The 14,102-nt window shown below is 40.2% G+C and overlaps 1 protein-coding gene across 3 annotated transcripts in view; it reads left to right on the forward strand.

Annotated features, from left to right (window-relative positions):
- Window positions 1-14,102, forward strand: part of LOC124172643 — a 32,548-nt gene that overhangs the window by 1,370 nt on the left and 17,076 nt on the right. Inside the window, exon 3 of one of the 3 annotated variants that reach the window (XM_046552090.1) lies at window positions 6,906-7,099. The exons of the other annotated variants lie outside the window; for them this stretch is intronic. The gene's annotated coding sequence lies outside the window, so the exon portion shown is untranslated. The remainder of the gene's footprint in view (window positions 1-6,905; window positions 7,100-14,102) is intronic. 3 annotated transcript variants of the gene reach the window in all.

Consider the following 14,102-nt stretch of genomic DNA (forward strand, 5'->3'; position numbering starts at 1 on the left):
TGTCTATAAATGTGGCCTATTAGGTTGTTCCGTCTTCTTGTTAAGCCTTTAATGAGGCTTCTCTTCTCTCCTACTCTTCTTAGGAGTTCCCCATTACAGTAGAACCTCGTATAACGACCACAATCCATTCCAGAAGGATGGTCCTGATCCGAAATGTTCGCTACTTGAAACAATTTTCCCCATAAGAAAGAAAGGAAATAGGAATAATAGGTTCCTAGCTCCTATTGACTCGCTATTATGTGAAAGTTACAGGGAATATAAGTGTTGTATTGCATTTTAGTACTTGTAGACATTGTATTACGTTGTATCCATTTGTGATCGCACAGCAACGAGCACAAACATGTCCGCTACATATCTGTTCGCTAACCGAAATTTTGTTCGCTATCCGAGGCAAATTTTTAGCAAAATTTTTGGTTGTTATCCGAATTTTTCGTTATCAGAGGCGTTCGCTAACCGAGGTTTCACTGTATTTACTCAGTTGATGCATTCATAATTCGACCACCACATTTGGATGAAATATTACTTTGTTTAATACGTATATTACTTTTGAAAAATCCTGTATTTCATTTGACGTCTTCCTTTTCCGTTCTTGCCATCCACTTACATCCCTCGATGATTGTCATCATAAGGCCGTCATGTCTCAAGATGTGGCCTTTAAGGAATTGTTCTATCCAAGTTTTCTTTGATATTACACTATTACTTACACCACTGCTTTTTTACATAATGCGACCTGGGTTTCGATGAGTTATCCCTCGGCGGAAAAACTGTTGAAATTTCAACAGATAACTGGGAGCACTGTTGAATCCATCTGTATCTGTAGAAAATTCAACAGTAACTGCTGAATCCAACTGTAACTTCTGGATTCATCAATAACTTTTGATGTTTTCCTCCCACTCATTTAAAATTCTCCCTTTTATCTAGTGTTTACTTATACTCGAAATAACGTATACGACAATGCACTCCTTGTGCAAGCAATGCAGGTATCATGAGGTTCACACGTCATCAACATGGCGTCGCCCGAGAAATACGTTTTTGGCGCGGAATTCAAGTTGAAACTTCAAACTGCTCTAGGGGCGAAATTATTCTGCGCTCAATGGTAAAATTTGGTGAGAGCCTTTCTTACACCCATTGCTTTATAAATCAGACAAAATATTTGGTAGTGGAATCCCTTCTATTATCTGTTGAAATTTCAACAGTTTTTTCGCTAAGGGACCATTATCTTCAGGCTTAAATTATGATCTATTTAGCTTATTATTGTTACCTAGTTATTTAATGGAGGAAGAGACGAATTTTAAAATGGACGCCAGAGTAGGGGAAAAGGATGGGTAAAGATATTCGTTTAAAGGACTTCTGTCTTTACTTTCAATAATTTTTAATGAAATAGAATTTTAAAATTTTTTTGTGTCCTTAATTTCAAAAATTATTATAAGTAATGACAGCAATCTGATAAATGAATATCTTTACCCATCCTTCTCTCCTATTCTGACGTCCGTTTTAAAATTCACCTCTTTCTCCATTAGGTAACTAGGTAACAATAATAAGACAAATAGATCATAATTTGCAAGTAAAGATGATGATAATCCATCGAAACCCGGGTCTTGTTATGTTAAAAAAGCAGTGGCGTTTAACCCTTTCGCTGCTACAAGCGGGAATACCCGCAAAAAACATTATGGTTATTGCCTGCGACATGCGGGGATATTCCACGACTTTCAAAAAACTTTTCCTTTCAACACGACATGCGGGTAAATATCTACGTTTTCGAAAAACCCTCCCTTCGGTCGTAGGTGCTGTCATCTGCTCGAAATTCTAGCGGAACTACGTCCATTCGTGCGGCGACATTCAGCGACGTCAAATGAATGATTCAATTCATTTTTTTCTGGATAATAGGCAAAATAATGGAACCGATGAAAAATCTATTGAAGCAGCAAAAGGGTTAAATAGCGCATTATTTTTGTAAAAATATCCTACCCTTACAAAAAAATCATTTTCAACAGCTGGATAATAGGATGGTTTCCTATTTTTTTTGATTGCCTAAATCGTGAGATTATTACTCCTTATTGAGTACATATTTCACGCTTTAAGATTTTTGAACGACAATATCTATTTTTAGCTTATGTGTGAACAGTGAAAATTTTCCAGCACATGAAAATGAGACATCTAAGTATGACTGGGTAGAGACCGTGTGACGTCATTCTGGTTGCAGCTTGATGTGAGACTATGAGCACCGCTACAATGCAGGCTGCTAGCAGGTAGCACTTGGCTTAAACAAAGATTATTAATACAGTGAGTCCTCGTTTAACGTCACTTACCGTTCCTGAAAAATGTGACGTTAAACGAAATGACATTAATCGAAGCACAATGTCCCATAAGAAACAATGTAAAAAGTGAATATCGGCACCTAGACCTCACAATTCCTACGCGAAAAAATTTTAGCGTATCATATTTGGGCCATTTCTTACGATGGGAATGCCAAACTATGGCATAAACACGAGTCCCTGTCTTCATTGACGGCAATACCAGCAGCGACGTACATCCTTCTCCATTTTTGTATCTTCCCGCGTTTGTTTTTTCGGCTTCGCTATGGTGGTCACCTGGGCATCATCATCGCTGAAACATCGTCGCAGTTACAGGAACCAAGATTATTGAGAACACGGCGAAAAAGTGACGACAAATACTCCGAGTTCTACACGGAAACATTCCTAGAAATCACTTTTCAGGTTCCAGAAAACCGTTATGTCAAGTAAAATTTGCTAAAACTTTACTTGACATTTACGCACTTAACATTTGCGCGCCTACCTTAGAATTCATTTTGCAGAAAATTAGCTCAGACGATATAAAACTCCTATAATAGGCAATATTAATCGGTGATTATTAAGAGATGTTTCCCTGAGTTCTGTGCCTCATGCATGCATTGGTAATCTCAGACGATGTAAAACTCCTATCTAGTCATATAGAAACTAGGTCCCTGTGACGTCACGTGGAATGGCATCGCATGGGCGCCAATCTGGCCTTTTTCAAATGAGGATAAAATTTGACCCTTGCCATTCGTCTAAACCGGTATTTATAAAACCAAATAATTTGTGTACATATTATGAATACACTAATGGTGGGTAACGAATCGCAATCAATGCATTTCGTTTTCTTCGATGAAGGAAACTACCCTATTTCGCCTGCCGTGGAAAAACCTGGAAATAGCCATGAATTCTGTCATAAAACCTTAAAAAAATCTCTCAAACTTGATTGAAGAACTACAATTGATGGATAAAAAGAAAAATTGATATGTCGATGATGTTTCAAAGTCAGTCACGTGCAGATACTGTCCACGCGTTTATCTGCTCACGTATTGTAAGATATCCAGGTAGCAATAAAAATTTGGGTAAATGTGGCAGTCAGAGAACATATAAAAACGTTCTCACGCTTCAAGGGTTCAAGTCTTATGCTCTATTTTTACAGTCATGCAGATTAAACGAAACAGTGGTAAACTGGATTCATGACTTTCTGAGTGATCGTAAACAGAAGGTAGCTCTTGACGGAATTATCTCTGTAATGTAGTTGTGTTAGTACCTCCTTGTGAAATAAGTGACATCAGGCAGGTTTCCCACTCATCCGTGAATTTGATCATAAAACCTTTAAAAATCCCTCAAACTTGATTGTAGAATAGGGTGGTTTCCTATTATTTTTTTATTGCCTATATCGAAAGATTATTACTCCTGGAGTACGTATTTCACGCATTTAGATTTTTAAATGACGATATCTATTTTTCGCGATTAAATGAAAAGTGAAAAATTTCAAGCGCGCGAAAACGCGACGCGTAAGTAGGAATGATGGGAAATAGTCCGTGCGACGCGTTTCTGGTTCCCCCTCCCGCCTTGTGAGGTGACCTTGGGCGAGGCTCAGAGCGCTGATAGGACGCAGGATGCTAGCGGGTAGCTGAGTACCTTGCTGGCTGGTAGCGCTTGGCTTAAAAAAGGTTTATTAATACCTTATCAAACGAAGAAAACTCTCCGACCTAAGCCAGTTTTAATAGGTGATTATTAAGACATGTTTCCCTTAGCTCTGTGCCTCATGCATGCATTGTTAATCTCAGACGATGTAAAACTCCTATCCTCTCGTGTAGAAACTAGGTCCCTGTGACGTCACGTGGAGTGGCATCGCATGGGCGCCAATCTGGCCTTTTTCAAAAGAGGTTAAAATTGACCATTGCCATTCGTCTAAACCGGTATTTCAAAAACCAAATAATTTGTGTATTATGAAAACACCAATGGTGGGTAACGAATCGCAATCAATGCATTTCGTTTTCTTTAATGAAGGAAACTACCCTATTGAATAAATTGATCAAATTGATGTTAAAAGGCTTTCGGCATTGTTTGACAAGCTAGAGAAAAAAGAAGTGCATTCTCAGTGCTAAAACTTAAACTACAAGTAGATTTTTAAGTATTCAGCTCAGAAATAACATTTTATTAGTGAGACTCGTTTCCTTCTTAAAATTTATGGTGTTAAAAACTTACAATTAACAAATCTTTCCCCAGTTTTTACGGAAAGAATTTGACCGTCTTTTAAGATAGAAAAACTTTAAAAACTGTTTCTTAAGTTCAAATTTTATGCTGAACACAATGGTTTTTTAATTATTCCGTCATCTTTCAAAATAGCTATGTAATTAAACATAATTCAAACTAAGTTTTTCAACTAAATTTACCCACCATTGCGATTCGTTACCCACCATTAGTGTATTCATAATATACAAATTATTTGGTTGTAGAAATCCCAGTCTAGACGATAGGGTAGTTTCCTTCATCAAAGAAAACGAAATGCATTGATTGCGATTCGTTACCCACCATTGGTGTTTTCATAATACACAAATTATTTGGTTTTATAAATACCGGTTTAGACGAATGGCAATGGTCAATTTTAACCTATTTTGAAAAAGGCCAGATTGGCGCCCATGCGATGCCACTCCACGTGACGTCACAGGGACCTAGTTTCTATACGAGTAGATAGGAGTTTTACATCGTCTGAGATTAACAATGCATGCATGAGGCACAGAGCTAAGGGAAACATGTCTTAATAATCACCTATTAAAACTGGCTTAGGTCGGAGAGTTTTCTTCGTTTGATAAGGTATTAATAAACCTTTTTTAAGCCAAGCGCTACCAGCCAGCAAGGTACTCAGCTACCCGCTAGCATCCTGCGTCCTATCAGCGCTCTGAGCCTCGCCCAAGGTCACCTCACAAGGCGGGAGGGGGAACCAGAAACGCGTCGCACGGACTATTTCCCATCATTCCTACTTACGCGTCGCGTTTTCGCGCGCTTGAAATTTTTCACTTTTCATTTAATCGCGAACACCTGATGTCAGGTGAAGCTGTCGCGAATTTTTCAATGCAAACGAGCGGACGTCAGCTCTAGCCAATGCAAGGGAAGGGGAGTAACCTCTGAGGTAGCATCTATATCTACATGATACCCCGCAAGTTGCCTAAAAGGCGTGTGGCAGGGGGTGTTAGGACACCAGCCATTTACAGCTAAAAAAATGAAGTCCTCGAACGAGGTTGGGACTAGCGTTTATTAAAGTCCTTTATGGTTCAGGGGAAAAACAAATTCCCATATCTATCCGTTCGGCAAAACATCTCTCTTAATTTATCGCTTCTATCGGACCTGGAAATATAGTGTGGCTCTAATATTATGTTCTCTGTGTCGCTCTTAAAGATATCCATTCTCAATTGTTCAAGCAATCTAAGCCTAGCGCGCAGCCTCCGAGATTGTCAGATGCATTAAGGCCCGGCCTGAGACCCAGCGTAGTGAGTCTTTAGGGTCGATATTTAAATCCTGGGGGATGGATTCAAATGGGTTAATGGTGGAAATTTCAGTTATTTTCATGAGCTCCAGGCCTAGTAGAAAATAACTATACATTTTTTTACATTTTCAGAATAGGATGGTTTCCTATTTTTTTTTCTTGCCTAAATTAAAAGGTTATTACTCCTGGAGTACGTATTTCGCGCTTTCAGATTTTTAAATGATGATATCTATTTTTTGCGATTAAATGAAAAGTGATAATTTTCAAGCGCGCGAAAACGCGACGGCTAAGTATGAATGCTGGGAAAAGCCCATGTGACGTCATTCTGGTTCCCGCTGCCACTGTTTGAGGCCACCTTGGTGAGGGGCCATGAGCGCCGCTACAATATAGGCTGCTAGCAGGTAGCAGAGTACCCTGCTAGCTGGTAGCACTTGGCTTAAATAAGGATTATTGATACCCTAACAAACAAAGGAAACTTTCCGACCATAGGAAATTTTAATAGGTGATTATTAAGACTTGTTTCCCTGAACTCTGTGCCTCATGCATGCATTGTTAATCTCAGAGATGATGCAAAACTCCTATCTACTCGTATAGCATCTAGGTTCCAGTGACGTTACGTGCAGTGGCATCGCATGGCAGCCAATCTGGCCTTTTTCAAATGAGGTTAAAATAGACCATTAACCCCTCAAGCGCGGCGGGCATTTAATTAAATCCCATCCCAGCAGCTGTATGAGATTTAAATGACTTCGCCTTTTTGGCATACTATCATTCAATAATTTATATCTTTCATAATATACGATCAGTATCAGTATATGATCATTGAAAATTTTTGGAAACTTGCGATATATAATGCGCTACTATATAATAATTTTTCGAGCGGCATATAAAGTTAAAAGGGCGCGTACATGGTATGCATAACGGCATTGAGGGGTTATCATTCGTCTAAACTGGGTTTTCTAAAACCAAATAATTTGTATATTATGAATACAGGAATGGTTGGTAACGAATCGCAATCAATACCTTTCATTTTCTTTGATGAAGGAAACTACAATATTGTTCTCATTCCACTTAAGGGCCTCTTGATGTAGCTGATTAAGTTCTCCCGTCTTCTCCTCAAGGTAAGGAGATCTTCGGAAATACATCTGCCAGGACTTTAAGGGATCGTCCGTGATGCTGTGTGAAGACTTCTAGTCTGATCCTGAAAACAGATACACGTTGAAGCTCACACTTCGAACAGTTCCAGTGCGTCCCATTGAAGAGGCTGCTGTTACAACACCGAAACAGAGTACACGTATCAGTGGCTATTCATTAGGTTGTGAAGTATATGAATCTTTGACAGTGCTGCCACTTTTTTGTGTGTTGCTGGAAATGGCGGAAATTTTAATTGTGTTTGTTGAAAGTTAAAACCTTTGAACTTGGTGTGCTCTCTGGAAGCAAAGTAATGTTTTTATTCCCACTTCTTTAAGTGGATACGAATTTTTTTAGTCACTTGAATTCCATCCACCTCAGGAACTGATGAAATTCATTTTGATTAGTGAATTTTTTAAAGTTATTTTTGGGATTACAACTAGCCAAGTAATTACATCATTATCTTTCGCTTAGTGCACAACACTACACCACAGACATAACCATTTAACAGACTGGACAATTGTTGGAATATTTTGGAAAACTTTGATTGTCTTTATTTGGTCATCCCGTTTGAATGCCACTGCATCTGCATAACCTCCCTCTGTATTCCGTTCGCTTACGTTCTATACTCTCAACCTGGCAATGAGGGCTTGGTCCCCACAAAAGACTGCAGGATTGCTGGGGTTGCTGGACCAGGTTTCCGAGCCTACCAGCGTGAAAACTGCGATTCCATCTGAAACTCTGAATCAGGCTATGGAGGATTCTCCTTCTCAAGAAACTCCAGGATCTTCAGAACAGCTGGAACAGGTTTCCAAGCCTACCACTGTGAAGCCCAAACCACCATTTTGTACTCTAAAGCAAGCTATGGAGGTATTCGTCTCCCATAGAACTGCCGCGTCATTGGGACAGCTCGACCAGGTTTCCGAGCCTGCCACTGCAAAACCTTCACTTCCATTTTGTACTACGGACCATGATGTGAATACTCTCTTGTATCAAAGAAATGCTGCGTCCAATGTACAGCTGGACCAGGTTTCTGAGCCGACCACTGTGAGACCTGCTTTTCTACTTCAGTCTGTGAAACAGGCTGTGGAGGATTCCTCCGAAAAAACTGTGACGGCAATGAGACAATCGGACCATGCTTTCAAGCCTGTCGCCAAAAAGCCTAAACTTCCACCTCGTCCTTCAAAGCAGGCATTGCTGGCTTTCACCTCCCAAAGGACTGCAGCGTCGTTGGGACGACTGGAACAGATTCCCAAGCCCACTTCCGAGCACAAGGAGGGCATGAGATCCTCGTCTGGTGGTTTGAATATTGACCCATTCAGCAAGGATTTTGCCGGTGAATGCGCAACATCCAGTGAGATGGTCCAGGTTTCCGAGGCTTTTGCTGGAAAATTGAAGGAAGGTGGGACAGTGGCATCTGAGTTATCAGCTGGGACAGTGTCCGGAAGGGTTTCAACCCTGAAGGGGCACTTGAGAGATGAGATGTTAGCGGCCGTTAAATCCAAGACACTGGAAGAAAGTGAAGATGTTATCAGGAAAATGCAGGATGTTGACATGAGCGGAGAGTTCGGAGCCACCCTTTTGCAGAAGGCTATCGAACTGGGGATACTGGACTGGGCTGAGCGACTGCTGTGGATGGGGTCGAACCCCAATATTTCCAACAGCGCTGGTCTCACGTCAGTGATGCTGGCGGAGGGAATGTGTAAAATGTTTCCTCTGGATCCGGAACGGAACACGATCATGCTGTTGGTCAAGCTCACGGCCAAATTGGGAGGCGGGGCACGAAGATCGTCAGCGCCTGGCCAGGAGGGAAGTGACTCATTATCGAGTGGTCAGATTGGATTTGGTGCATCAGAAAGCGGCCAAAATGGAGCTGGTGCATCAGAAATTGGCCAAAGTGGAAGCGAAGCGGTAGAAAAACCACTTACCGACAAAAGTGATGCAACTAACGGTGACGCAGGTGATGTCGGGATGGACGAGACATCCAGCCATGTTCTCTCCGAGTCATCCCTGTTGCCGGAGACGACTTCCACTAGCTCAGAGGTGACGGAGGATGTGGAAACTTTGATGTCGATGGTGAAAGATGTGAAGGCGGTGATCCAGAATGAAGTCGGGGCTTGCAGGAAGCTGGTGGAGACGGTGAAGACTGTTGCGTTCAAAGCTTTGGGCGGTGTAGTGGAAGTTGACATGCGACTCAGAGCGCTGGAGACAATCGTGACGTCGCTCGTGGAAGAACTGCGCACGTCAAGAATGGTTCGGCCTCCGCAAGTGCAAGAGACTGTCCAGACGAGACCACTTTTAGAGGCAACAGGGAGGGACACAAGCCTCAGAAATTTAGGGGCAAGCTTGAGGTCTCTTGCGGAGGAGCTGCACACTCCGAGAACAGAGGAGCTTGCGGCATTGCGCGACATCACTCCCATCCTGTCGACACCCAACGTGGTGGTCGATCTGAGGGACCGCGAAGCTTGCGCGGATGCCCTATTGGCCATGTCAAGCGTCTACGGGACGCAGGAGGACCTCTGGAGGCTGAGGGACTATTTTCTGGACATGTACACCCACGGACCGTTGACCACCCCCCTCTTGACGTTCCTCCGGGGCCAGCGGAACATCGACATAGTCGTGGATTACGAGCACAGCAATCTTGTACAAAGGTGGCCCCAATGCTGTGATCTGGACGGGTGGCCGTTGATGAAGTCCAAACGTGGGCGGTCGGTGCGGGCGCTTTGTTACGGGCGCAAGGTGTACGTCGCGGCCAAATCCGAGGACTGCTACACGCCGGACCGGGTGTTCACCTGGATGACGATAGCTCTGGCTCGGCTGTGCGTTTACCTGGTGTTCAGGAACGAGGGGAGGCCCTACTTCAAGGGTGATGAGGCAGGGGGGAAGAAATACAGGGCCATTTTGGACGAAGGGAGGCACTTGTTCCGTCAGTTGGGTGCCAGTGGATGCAACTGGTACCTGTGGAATGCCCTTGACTGGCATAGGTCAGATGCGAGTGAGATAGCACTGATATCGGCTGTGCCAGGGATAATGGCTCACTGGGGTCACGATGAAGGCACCAAAATTTTACAGGAACAGCTCCCATCCCTCCTCAATTTTTACAAAGAGCATGTGTTGAATAGGTTTTAGATGATTAATGTCAGTGATGGAGCATTCAAATAGTACTACTCATGCCTCACAGTAGTCGTGAGGTAGGGATCAGAATATTATGTACAAGAACAGCTTCCATCACTCCTCAATTTTTACAAAGAGCATGTGTTGAATAGGTTTTATATGATTAATGTCAGTGATGGGATGTTCAAATAGTACAAATCATGCCTCACAGTAGTCGTGAGGTCATCATCATCATTGGTCAGCAATCCTAGGATTGGTTTGACACAGCTCTCCACTCTATTCTCCTTTCAGCTAATCTTTTCACACGTACGTATTTCTTCTCTTTCACATCTCTCTTCACTTGTTCCATACATTTTGTTCGAGGTCTTCCTTTTCCATTCTTACCTTCCACTTGTCCTTCGACGATTGTAGGGATCAGAATATCATGTACAAGAACAGCTTCCATCACTCCTCAATTTTTACAAAGAACATGTGTTGAATAGGTTTTATATGATTAGTGTCAGTGATGGGATGTTCAAATAGTACAAATCATGGCTCACAGTCGTCTTGAGGTAGGGAACAGAATATTATCTGCAAGAACAGCTACCGTTTTATCCACTATTTTTACAAAGAGCATGTGTTGACTACGGTTTAGATGATCAATAGTAATGATTAGTTGATTTCAAAATTTAAGCGATTTATGATCGCAATACCAGTTCTGACTTTTCAATTCCAATTCTACCGATTCCGTAAATTCTAATGTCGCAGGCATTGCTGGATTAATTCTATTGCTCCTATTACATTCAGATAGCCCAGGATAACGCACAGATGAAGCGGGAAATGGAGAGGTACAGTGAAACTTAACATATTTTAATGATTAGGGTGCAAAATCCATGTTATCCCCGGAGATTACGCGTATATAAGTATTAATTGTTATTTTTCTAAGATTTAAGAAACGTTTTACTATTATGTGCTATTTCAACACTCTATATCAATGAAAGAAGTCGGTATGTAATTCTATTTTTTCCCCTGATTTTTTACGCTTTAAATAAGAATAACTTGCCATGTAGCTATTGTTGGTACGCGTTTGAAGCATAGTGCATATTCAAATTTTTATGCAGAATTATCCTTATCAAATTTGATGTGATACTTTGAATAGTGTTAAGTGACATCACTAGGTGTTATAGCCGATTGTGAGTGTTATTACGTGCGTGTGGATACTTCAATTGGCTTAAGGACAATGTGTCTGTGATTGTGATCTGTGATAGATTTGCAGAAACATCTGCTTGTGCAGAATTCTTGTTTTATGTGCTTTAAAAATATCTGATATCCTGCTGTGTATTGAAGTGGTCTAAACAGCAGTATTTGTTGCTTCTGATTCACATTTTAAACATAGTATTCCACTTTTTATATAGAATTTTCCTGAACAAATTTGATGTGATAGTTTTTAATAGTTTCAAGTGACGTCACCAGATGTTATAGCTGATAATGAGTGTAATTACGTGCATGTGCATAGTTCAGTTGGCTTAAGAACGTAGTGCCTGTGATTTTGACCTTCGATAGGTTTTGGAAACGTCTCTTTGTGCAGAATTCTTCTTGTATATGCCTTAAAAATATCTGATATCCTGCTGTGTCTTGAAGTGGTCTAAACAGCAGTATTTGTTGCTTCTGATTCACATTTTAAACATAGTAATCCACTTTTTATACAGAATTTTCCTGAACAAATTTGATGTGATAGTTTTTAATAGTTTCAAGTGACGTCACCAGATGTTATAGCTGACAGTGAGTGTAATTATGTCCATGTGCATAGTTCTGTTGGCTTAAGAACATTGTGCGTGTGACTGTGATCTGTGATAGGTTTTGGGAAACGTCTGTTTGTGCAGAATTCTTGTTTTATGTGCCTTAAAAATATCTGATATCCTGCTGTGTCTTGAAGTGGTCCAATAACAGCAGTATTTGTTGCTTCCGCTTCACATTTTAAACATAGTAACCCACTTTTTGTATAGAATTTTCCTGAACAAAGTTGATGTGATAGCTTTTCATAGTTTCAAGTGTCGTCACCAGATGTTCCAGCTGACAGTGAGTGTAATTATGTCCGTGTGCATAATTCAGTTGGCTTAAGAACATTGTGCCTGTGATTGTGATCTGTGATAGGTTTTGGGAAACGACTGTTTGTGCAGAATTCTTCTTGTTTTATGTGCCTTAAAAATATGATATCCTGCTGTGTATTGAAGTGGTCTAAACAGTAGTATTTGTTGCTTCTGATTCACATTTTAAACATAGTAATCCACTTTTTATACAGAATTTTCCTGAACAAAGTTGATGTGATAGTTTTTAATAGTTTCAAGTGACGTCACCAGATGTTATAGTGAGTGTAATTATGTCCATTTTCATAGTTCAATTGGCTTAAGAATATTGTGCCTGTGATTTTGACCTGTGATAGGTTTTGGGAAACGTCTCTTTGTGCAGAATTCTTCTTTTCTGTGCCTTAAAAATATCTGATATCCTGCTGTGTCTTGAAGTGGTCCAATAACAGCAGTATTTGTTGCTTCCGCTTCACATTTTGAACATAGTAATCCACTTTTTATATAGAATTTTCCTGAACAAAGTTGATGTGATAGTTTTTAATAGTTTCAAGTGACGTCACCAGATGTTATAGCTGACAGTGAGTGTAATTATGTCCGTGTGCATAATTCAGTTGGCTTAAGAACATTGTGCCTGTGATTGTGATCTGTGATAGGTTTTGGGAAACGACTGTTTGTGCAGAATTCTTCTTGTTTTATGTGCCTTAAAAATATGATATCCTGCTGTGTATTGAAGTGGTCTAAACAGTAGTATTTGTTGCTTCTGATTCACATTTTAAACATAGTAATCCACTTTTTATACAGAATTTTCCTGAACAAAGTTGATGTGATAGTTTTTAATAGTTTCAAGTGACGTCACCAGATGTTATAGTGAGTGTAATTATGTCCATTTTCATAGTTCAATTGGCTTAAGAATATTGTGCCTGTGATTTTGACCTGTGATAGGTTTTGGGAAACGTCTCTTTGTGCAGAATTCTTCTTTTCTGTGCCTTAAAAATATCTGATATCCTGCTGTGTCTTGAAGTGGTCTAAACAGCAGTATTTGTTGCTCCTGATTCACATTTTAAACATAGTATTCCACTTTTTATATAGAATTTTCCTGAACAAATTGGATGTGATAGTTTTTAATAGTTTCAAGTGACGTCACCAGATGTTATAGCTGACAGTGAGTGTAATTATGTCCGTGTGTATAGTTCAGTTGGCTTAAGAACATTGTGACTGTGATAGTGATCTGTGATAGGTTTTGGGAAACGTCTCTTTGTGCAGAATTCTTCTTTTCTGTGCCTTAAAAATATCTGACATCCTGCTGTGTCTTGAAGTGGTCTAAACAGCAGTATTTGTTGCTCCTGATTCACATTTTGAACATAGTAATCCACTTTTTATATAGAATTTTCCTGAACAAAGTTGATGTGATAGTTTTTAATAGTTTCAAGTGACGTCACCAGATGTTATAGCTGACAGTGAGTGTAATTATGTCCGTGTGCATAATTCAGTTGGCTTAAGAACATTGTGCCTGTGATTGTGATCTGTGATAGGTTTTGGGAAACGACTGTTTGTGCAGAATTCTTCTTGTTTTATGTGCCTTAAAAATATGATATCCTGCTGTGTATTGAAGTGGTCTAAACAGTAGTATTTGTTGCTTCTGATTCACATTTTAAACATAGTAATCCACTTTTTATACAGAATTTTCCTGAACAAAGTTGATGTGATAGTTTTTAATAGTTTCAAGTGACGTCACCAGATGTTATAGTGAGTGTAATTATGTCCATTTTCATAGTTCAATTGGCTTAAGAATATTGTGCCTGTGATTTTGACCTGTGATAGGTTTTGGGAAACGTCTCTTTGTGCAGAATTCTTCTTTTCTGTGCCTTAAAAATATCTGATATCCTGCTGTGTCTTGAAGTGGTCTAAACAGCAGTATTTGTTGCTCCTGATTCACATTTTAAACATAGTATTCCACTTTTTATATAGAATTTTCCTGAACAAATTGGATGTGATAGTTTTTAATAG

This window comes from Ischnura elegans (genome assembly GCF_921293095.1).
Source record: "Ischnura elegans chromosome 13 unlocalized genomic scaffold, ioIscEleg1.1 SUPER_13_unloc_2, whole genome shotgun sequence".
Classification (NCBI taxonomy): domain Eukaryota; kingdom Metazoa; phylum Arthropoda; class Insecta; order Odonata; family Coenagrionidae; genus Ischnura; species Ischnura elegans.